Consider the following 10,093-nt stretch of genomic DNA (forward strand, 5'->3'; position numbering starts at 1 on the left):
AACATTGCCTGGTCCCCGCTGACACTCCTACGGTTGAAATTTGTACTACTTTTCTATCTATCTATCTATACATATACTTAAATATACAGAATATACATTCTCCTATATATACACATTCCTAAAATCCCAGTAATATACATTTAGTTTGGGGTTGTAACTTGACATAATGTGTAAAGATTATAAGACGGTACATATCTTTATTGAGTTTTATGGATATTTTTTTTTTGTGCTGCTGTCAGTTTTTGCCTCCTGAAGTCTTTATGCTTTATGCAGTCAGCAAATAAGCAAACGCAGAAAAAATTTATTCATCACTCTGAGGGTCTGATAAAATCTAAACCTTTCCTGGTTTCTCTTCTTTTCCGTGACTGTGGTTTAATGCAAACAGTAAGACTCTAGCTTATATGGAGTGTTTGGATTTTTTTTTTTTTTTAATTCAGCTATAGGAAACTCATGTCAAGATCACTCAACGTGATATTGCAAATCCAAACATCCCATTTTCCGCAGCTGGAATTTTAGGAATTAAACTGCCTTTTACCGCTTTGGAGAGCTGCTGCTGAAATGACTTGAATTTCAGTCAAAGCACTTGGAGTTCTTCAATCCGGTTAGCCAGTGCGCTACAAAACGTTCACAAGTACGTTCACAACTTTCCCTGAATTCAGAATGAATCGCAAACCGAATGAAGAGTGTGAAGTTAAAGAGGAAACATGGACGGATTAAACAGAGGAAGACACCAGAGTGTTTTGTCAGGAGCCTGATTGAAGAGACTTTCCTTGGAAAAGCCTCAAAAAAGCTCTCATTCCTCTGTGAACTTTTCTCTAACTCCCATTTGTTTTCTCAAAGAAGCGATCCGCCAAAATACTTCATTACAGCAATAACACAATTACATTACAGCAATAACACAATTAGGACTGAAGGTAACGAGAATTACATTCGAAGGGTAACCAGTGAGAGGGACTGGTGGTGTTAAAAGATCTGATTTGTCAAATGCAGTTTCCGTTTGGGACTTTTTAAATTGGTCTTTTTTGTACCCAACGGTACTGAGAGACGTAAAACGACTTGGAAAAGCAAAGGGAGAGCTGGATGTTTCCAAGCAATTTCATCCATATGGGTTTTCTTTTTTTCATGCTTTGGGAGCTTTACTGCCACACTCTCTAGCACGGCGCTAATGCTAACCTAAGCTACACGTATCAAGCTAACTGCTATGGGGGTTTTTTTCCCGGGTGTATCTGAGCAGGTAAGAAATGTTTCAACTCTTCACAGAAAGGTTTGTTGGTCTACATTTTGTTGTCATAACACTCCTGATGGGTCTCAATGTCATTGTCTAAATTTTATGAACATTAACGTTGGTTTTTCTTCGCAGTGGAGAATGATTGTTTACATCGCTGTTAAGTTCCGGTTAGCTTCTTAGTGTCAAGCTACTACATACGCCACGGGGAAACGTTAGCAACTGGGTAAAATTTAAAACTTCAACACAATCCACGCCTCCAGGAAGCAATCGTAACCGATCAAGATAGCAATCGTATCTTGATCGGTTTGTATGAAGTAAAGCGTAGAACAAGACGCTGGTTTTTACCTGGCTAGTTTTTCAGCATTTAGAAATGGATTGATAATAAATAACGAAATAAAACTTAACAAAGGGATGAAGTGGTGTAGCTAGTCAAAGTAGTATGTTTCCATCCAGTTGTCATGCGAACTTTGAGCAGACTTCTAAAATATCATAAAAAAAAGAATAAAAAGATTTGGAGTGAATCAGACTATTGAAATTGTAATTTTGTCAGATGTTGACCCAACGAATAAACAAGATATAGAAGTTTCCAAACTAGCATTAACCACATGTCTCAGAAAAATGAAGAGTACTTGTTTCTGTGTTGGAGTTTCGTGCCTCTGGTAAGGCACAGACCCACCTGTTGATGGGGGAGTTTTCTATGTCAGGACTTATACGGTAAATACGTTTCCATCTCTCCTTTAGTGTATTAACTCTTTTTCAGAAAAGTCAAAAAAACCACCTCAAGCAGGTTGTTTTTTTATTATTATTTCACTGTTTCCATCAACCTTTTCTAATACAATACTTCAAAATGAGCAGATATTTGTCCCTCTGGTCTAAAACAGCCTAACTTTGTTTAACTCTCAGTCCTCCTAACTTTTATCTACTATTCTTACATCATCCTAATAAGTTTCCCTCGGCAACTATCAAAGCATGTCAGTAATAATCGCTGCTGATCAAGAGCTTTATCCAGGCCTGTAAGCAGTCAGTTGAAGAAAGCAGAACCATTCTTTCTTTTTTTCCACTGTAAAACTGAGTTTATTACAGAAGACAACAATAATCAACTTTAGAGCTGACGGCTCTTTCTTCTGGAGACCAGCCCAAAGGCATCATCCTACTTTTCCACTGTTTACCACAAGGTTAGTAATGTTTACATTACAAACCCAGTGACTAAATATTTCTCTGGACTCTATCATGATTAAAAAAAAAAGCTTGCTGACACAGCTGTCATCTGCAAACAGAACATCATTCTACACACTTAAGCAATGTAACAGGTAGCATTAGTGATAGATCAGTGCAAATACACACCTAGCAATGTATTAATGTTTTTAACGATGGGTGTGGTCAAACCCCCGCATGGTTATCGGACTATGAAGAATAGCTGGTGGGAAATATGACAAGCAGGTGAGCCACTGGATCACGTCGCATTCTGAAAGCTCAAACACCAGAACTACTAGCCAGTCGTGGTTGGCAGCCAAAAAGAAAATAAATATATATTTAAAAATAGTCAAGCGCAAAGGTTTATGAGGTACAAGAAGTAACAGCATGACTAATAGGTCTGGAATAATACCACTACGATTGCACGATGGGATCAATTTCTCAGGTGTCTGTAAAGGTTTTGATTGATTTCTCTTTACGATCCGTGACATAAAAAGCAGTGAAACAGATATTCAGGGCTATTTTATTTTAGTTTAGTTTTTTTGTTTCATACCATGAGAGTTTTGAGCATCATACATTAGCAAGTTGTATGATAGAGAGTTAGTGCCATGGTCAAAAAAAGAAAAAAAAATGCGGTGATGGACAGAGGAGTACACTTCTATTGGAAAACTCAGTAGTTTCTAGATAATTTTAAAGAAAAAACTTGCACATTCCATAAATTTACAAGACAAAATGAATTAAAAAATTCTGGATGGTGTATCGGTGACAGTGTGGCAGATCTACTCAGTCTAATTCTATGCTTTTAGCTCTGAGTGATGTCATGTCTTGATATTTATTTTACATTAAATGTGAAAGTCCTAATTGCACTTCCTGAACCAACTTAAAGAAGTTTCTTAATATTTTATGTTTTTACATGTTTGACCAAGGTAGTAAGCCTGTTACGTTTTTTTCAGTTTCAGTTTTTTAAAATGATTTTACTCTGGTTGTTATACTCCTAACTGCACTAACCGAACAAATTAAACTGCTGCTTTGCATGTTTGACAAAGCCAGTGAAAATGTTGGTGTATTTAAATGTGCTGTACTGCAGAGTTATCAAATCAATTCACAATTCAGTACATTTGTGTCTGTTCTTAAACCAAAGTAATGCTTTAAGTCAATTCAGCTGGTTTTTCTGTATCGGATCGAAATCGGCCGATTCTAAAACCTCACATATCAGTATTGGAAGTGAACATTGTGAAGTCAGACGTTTACCTGAAAACAACAGAAGTTTATTGCGATTACATATTCTGATATTTGCGACAGAAAAGAAATACGGGTGAAGTTTTCAACTTCACCCATATTTCAACTTCGTCCTTGAAATTTACCACTTCAAGAATTGAAGTGGTAAATTTGAGAGAGGCGAATTTGGATGTCTTCCAAAGTGCAAGTGGTCCATCTGAGCTCTGTTCATGTATGAGAATCGCCCTGGTGCAGACTCACCACCAGCAACATAATTAGTATGATTTGATTCAACACTTTAAACTTCGTCTTTTAAATGACTCACAAAGATACTCACCTGTTTTTCTCAAGATAAATCTATATCGGTAAAAAACAAATGTAAATGCATGTTTCATTTGCATCTACATCCCCAGATGGAGCTAAATCCAAGGTAATAACATTGATAAATGTGTCCATGTGTGTGTGTGTGTGTGTGTGTGTGTGTGTGAGCTTCCAGATGCAGCTGAGTAACCAGGAAATGGGATGTTAACCAGAGTCTCACATCAGTGGCCCATGGGTTAAATGGGGTCACATTCAAAGGAAGGGGTTAAATGGAGCCACATGGACACACACACACACACACAAACACACGCACACACATGCAAGCATGGAAATGTGTGTGTCCTCGAATGAACATGTTGTACACAAACAAGTGCCTAACGAGCTTCAGAAGACGAACTTATACAGTCGCTGCCAAAGGTTTTGGCAGCGACGCTAATGGCGCCTTGTGGCTTCTGTCTTAATAATTTTTTTTTTTTTTTTAATTTTTGTTTTCCTACATGCTTCCAGGGTTCACTGAAACATTCCACACGAAAATTTTAATTGGAAAATTGCAAGGTATTCACACTCCAGGAATTTTTTTCACATTTTTCCCCCATTTCATGAAATTATTTGGGCCCAACGTGACAGAACAACACAAAGAGATTCACAATCCGAGATGAAGAAATCCTCTCGACTGGATTTAGGTCCAGACTTTGACTGGACCAATTTATCACACAAATCTGATTCAGTTGAACGTGGGGCAGAACAGTTTGTTATGGGTTGATCCAAGCAGAGCATCAAGTAGCTAATAAAACTATTTGAAATAAATCATTATTCATATAATCTAGAGGTGTTGCAAAGTGCGGCCCGGGGGCCATTTGTGGGCCCATGGACTAATTTTGTGTGGCCAAGTAGTCGTCTTTTAGTCACCAAGCGTTCTGCTCTCCTTTTTGTTTCATGGTAAATACGAACATCTCTTTCCATTGAGTTAAACATTCAAGGGAGATGTTAGGGCACCCAAATCTGCTTTTAATTACAATATTAAAACTTGGCCGTATACAGGCAAGTTTTTTAATAAAACAAAAAAAGAAAGAAAAAAGTGATCTAAATTATGTTTTTTATTGTTTTCAATTTTCTTCAAATCAAGCCTGAAATGCATTTCTTTCTTTTTATAAGGGAAACGTGCAAAACTCTTTTAGGTTTTGATCTACAAAGATTTAAACATTACTTTACTGCAAAAAACAAAAAAACTTTTGATTAAAATTTCATGCAAAGTTTATTGTTGAGCTGGTCAAAATGTTCTCAGTAAAACTTTGTGATTTTAGTTTTTAAAAAATGTTTGGTTTTTTTTGGGCCTCTAAGTACTCTTTGGTTGAGGATTTTGGAGAATGTTATAAAAAGTTTGGACACCCCAGATGATGATCTAAACCATTTACACACTATTCCAAAACAATGTGAATGTAGGATCAAAAACTGAAGCAAACAAAGTTACCAAAGCATAACATTTGTTCCCTTTTTTTTTACTGAACCAAACTACACCAAATTCTGCAGCACATCTACTTATTAAGCTTGTTAAAGTCAAGCTAGCATAGCTGACCTACTTTCCTCTCTTGGCATTTTGCTGACCTGTGAAATGAGATGCCCTTGAGTTTTGTTTTCTTGTTGTCGTACTGCTGACAACCGATAGCAAACCACTGCATCCCTTTTTCTTTTATATTTCACATTTAAGATTTAACGTGTTATGTTGACAACTTGACAGCTAAAACCAACGGTAGTCATCATGAGCAGTTTTTGTCCTCCGGCAGGGAGCTGTGCATGTGATGTCATGTTGCGACGTGTCAATATGGACAGGATTCCAATATGAGAACCTAACTCTGTCCCTCATTCTGTGTTTATCCTCTGCTTAAAGGGCCAGCACGATTGCTGCAGTCAGTGGAAGTTTGTTTTCTGTGTGAAAGTGTGCGAGTGAGAGCAAACTGTGTAGCCCTGGGACCTGCACCTCAGACCGGCAGCTGAAAATCTTCTTCTGCTACATATTAGTGGTTTTTGTCAGACGCATGTGTTTGGCCACGGTGCCATGGCAACGGACAAGCTTGAGGCCTTCTGTGTTTATGTTAGCGCTGCTTATGATGGCACGGATCAGAGGAGGGAGCCAGGGGAGAGATAGAGTCCCTGACATTACTTTATTTTTGTTCTAGATAACTTTTCCACATTTCACATTTTCACAAACTAGAGCATATTTATGGTTTTTATTGACTCATAAATTGGATTTTTTTTTTGCATTTCTGCATTTGTTTTTCATCCCATCTTACTCTGATGCCCCTACATACAATCTAATATCAAATAATATATATTTTTAAATCTCACTAAAACAGCAGATGTTGTCATTTGTTGGAGCAAATTAGTGAAAAATTAGCATCGTGAAGACTGTAAGAGCTAGCTTAGCAGTATGTTGCTAACATTAGTCCCACCTGAATTTAGTTTTCAGTGCATTGATTTTGTTGTCACAACATTCAGCACAAAGAAAGTAATAAAACTTGCCTAAAAGGGGCATCGTTATGTGTTTTACAGACACATATTGTAGTTTTATAGCACAATCAAGTAACTATGTTACGTTCAGTTTTTATAAAAATGCTGCATATATCAAATATGACTCAAAATAAATTTTATTTCCTAATTAACACATTGAAATTGGGCCTCTGTCTCTTTAAAAACCTCCTGCGCTTCCTGAAACTCCAGGAAATCATAACAACATGGCTCCTCTGTTAATCCTTTCTCACAAGCTCAACAGTTGCCACGGGAATAAAAGGATTTCTCAAACATGAATGGAAAAATCAAGGCAACGCTCCAGGTATGATTTTGATGAGAGAATAATATCATAAAATGATCTGAAGCTCAAAAAAGTCTATCTGACATAAAACTGCCTCCCAAAAATATATACATATATTTTTCATTATTCTGGAATTTTAGCAAACAGAAAAAATGTTGGTTAAACCTAACTGTCCGAAACCGCTAAAGGTTTATTCTAATTTCATGTCAGACAGTGTGAAAAAAAACACATACATGCATCTTTTCATATAATGGTTGTAAACTTCTGGTTTCAGCTGTTTCAGCACCGACCCTCTAATATCACAGCATAATTCACACAGCAGTTACACAAGCTGTGACACACCTAAAGTGTGTCTCATAATGCAACGCTGGATTGTTTTTTTTTTATTTTTATTTTTTTATACAGTTTGTGGTTTTCTGCTTTGTTAGCAGTGCAAACTATGTACTAAGTCCATTTTCCGAAGAAGTGCCGGGTGATTCATGAGATAAGCGTGTCTCCTGTTTGAACAGCTTGTTGCTTCCTCTGTGCTGCGTGTGAAAGTCGTGTTCTGTGACCGCGGTTCGCTGCTCCTGAGCAGGTGAAATAGCTTGAGGACGAAAGATCTACACTTTAATGAAGCCGGGAAGAGCAAAAAAAAAAAAAAAAAAAAGTCTTGTCTGACAGGAATACGAGAAGGAAACCAAATTTCATATATCATTTACACAATTTACACTAAATTACACACGAGCTGAACAACACACACACACAAATATCACTGGATCCTGGTTACATCTGTCCCAAAAAAAAAAAAAAAAAACTAACCACACTGTTTATCCACCTACGCTCAACTGCAGCCTGTTACCATGACAACAGCAGGAGCCATAAATCCCTGTATTGACTGAAACAATCATTAATCTTTTTCAAGTCTCTCCCAGCAGCCCTCTTAATAATACGTTAGTATTCCAAAACTCCTTGCAGCAGAGCGTCGGTGGACTATCACTCGCCATATAAAAATACGAGGCCTTGCTTAACGTATCTTGGAGACGTGAGACTCGCGATCACAGGGGTTGCCGGTTTGAGTCTAACAGAAGCCGAGGACAGGCCTGAACTGCTAAAGAGCGTCCATTCTTTCAGGATCCAGTTGGGACCGTGGAAAGTACACAGTGAGCCCGAAGTAATGAGTATTCAACGACTTTATTGACCACATGTGTTAAAATAAAGTATGTCCCTAATACAAAATCATCTACGGATGGGGACTGTTTTTTTTTTTTTTTTTTTTACACTGTTTCTAATTTTTGCTTTTGTGCTCCGCGAATGGTTGTAATATTTGCCTCATTTAAAGCTCTAGTAATTGCTCAAAACTTGGGAACATTTAATCGGCACAATCAGCGGGGCTCAACCAAATCAAACACGTTTTAAAATGGACTCTTTTTATTTTATTTTATTTTTGTCAAATTGTGTTATTGGGTTTTTCCAGTCAATTAAAGACAGCTTTTCTGATTTATTTTTTCTGATTCCTGTTTTCTGCTCCCAGTACCAGTTATTTGTGTAATTCCTCTGGCTTCACAGCTGTCACAACACAAATAAGTCATGTGATTGTGTTTTGTGTAACCAGGTTTTTTTTATTGTTTTTTTTTTTATTTTTTTATAAATAAATCATGTCTTGTACAATAGGACACTGATAACCCAAATGACAGATTAAAATAACAGATTATTGCGCTCCTATGTCTGTTCATTCAATAACTTAGCAAAAGAAAATATTTTTGATTTGAGAATATTTATTTTCTCAATACGTTTTGTGGTTTGTGACTAGCTTTGATTGCTTAATTAAAGGCCCAAATAGAATTTTTTAAATCTTATCACTAGTGAAAAAACACATTTTTCACCCTTTAAAGTCAGTTATGCTCCTGTATGAACTTTGCAACCTTATCAGTTACAGACACATTTCTACATGAAGCATTGGAGCTTCATGTAGCTCCAATGCTACACAAAGAATATTGTGGAAACACAAAGAATATTTCACCATAAAGCAGCCATGACCAGAAGCCATAAGGTGGGAGCACACTGAGCTGATTGGCTGCCAGGAGGTTACAGACTATCAGGAGGTCACCAAGCCAATCAGATGACAATGAGGCCCACCTGTAGCCATTCCTCCACTGGGGCAGCTTGAGAAAGAGGTTTCATATAACTGACTCCATAATGTGTTTGTTGCGACCTTTTGAAGTCTTTAGCAACTTTTGAGTATTTTGGACTTCTGAGCCCTTTTGCTCGACTTAGAAGCTTGGTTTTGAATCTGACTGAGTCTAGTTGTTCAATCTAGAAGGTTGTATTTGGATATTCTTTAGTAAGTTTATTTGGAGGTGAATTGGGTTAAAGTGTACCCCGTCTTGTTTCTGAAACATTTTCTTTAAAAAAAAAAACCCGTTTAAACTCGACCTTTTATCTCCGGACACATTTATGTTGCCACCTCTCAGCTTCCCAAAGGAGGATTATTAATTATGAAGGAAACTGAAGAACGATTAGTCTAATTAAAAATCTATTGGCAGGAATAAAGATCAGAATGCACTGAAAAGGTCCAGCGATTTGAAGGGTGCTTGTGTGGAACAATGGCCTACAGTCAATCAATCCTAGGACTTGTTCCTACACAAGATTGGACATCTTCAAGAGTTCACAGCCAAAAAAAGTCTCTTGTAAAATTCTGTAAATTCATTCCATATCTACTCCCTAGCTCATCCCAATACATTATTACTCAATCGTTTTGGATTCTTTGGCTGTTTTTGACATCCACTCAAAATTTCCTGTCAATAGCTTCAACGGAAAAGTACTTCCTGAGAACAATACTAACAAGTTTGATACGTTCTGGATGTTGGAAAACCCAAATCTAACTGCTTTACTGCCTCAAGCTGGCAACTCGAAACATAGCTAAACATACCCAGAGCTGCATTCTTCCTTTTTTAGGTTTTGTTTATTTTCTAGCTGTCTGTTCCACAACAGAGGTCTATTTGTTTTACTAGCAATCAGGCGAAAAGGCTAAGTTATACAACATTGGGAAAGCGTCGTGCGGTGGGTTATTAATGCAGTATTTTATGATGGAGAGTTATGATGTTGTGTTGCAGGGTAGCAGCTCTGGGGGGTGAGATGGATTGTGCAATGATCACATTCCCATCTCACCATAATGGAGTTGGATTACATGAGAGGAGAGGGTTTGGTTTTTGAAGGTCTTACTTAAATGTATTTGACACCCACACACAAACGTTTCAATGGAACCTCGATTAAAAAAAAAAAAGAAAAAAAAAGATAAATATCTCCACCGCAGAACATAAAATGCCACACTGTCAATAAAA

The 10,093-nt window shown here is 37.2% G+C and overlaps 1 long non-coding RNA gene across 1 annotated transcript; it reads right to left on the bottom strand.

The window, feature by feature from the left end:
- Positions 1 to 536: 536 nt before the first annotated feature.
- On the bottom strand, positions 537 to 6,857 carry LOC107837365 (uncharacterized). The gene is made up of 3 exons (XR_001663391.1): positions 6,730 to 6,857; positions 6,271 to 6,273; positions 537 to 550 (listed from the first exon to the last, which is right to left on the bottom strand). It is a non-coding gene; the product is annotated as an uncharacterized LOC107837365 (long non-coding RNA).
- Between the last annotated feature and the right edge of the window lie 3,236 nt (positions 6,858 to 10,093).

Source organism: Poecilia formosa, unplaced genomic scaffold (assembly GCF_000485575.1).
Source record: "Poecilia formosa unplaced genomic scaffold, Poecilia_formosa-5.1.2 Scaffold4, whole genome shotgun sequence".
Lineage (NCBI taxonomy): Eukaryota > Metazoa > Chordata > Actinopteri > Cyprinodontiformes > Poeciliidae > Poecilia > Poecilia formosa.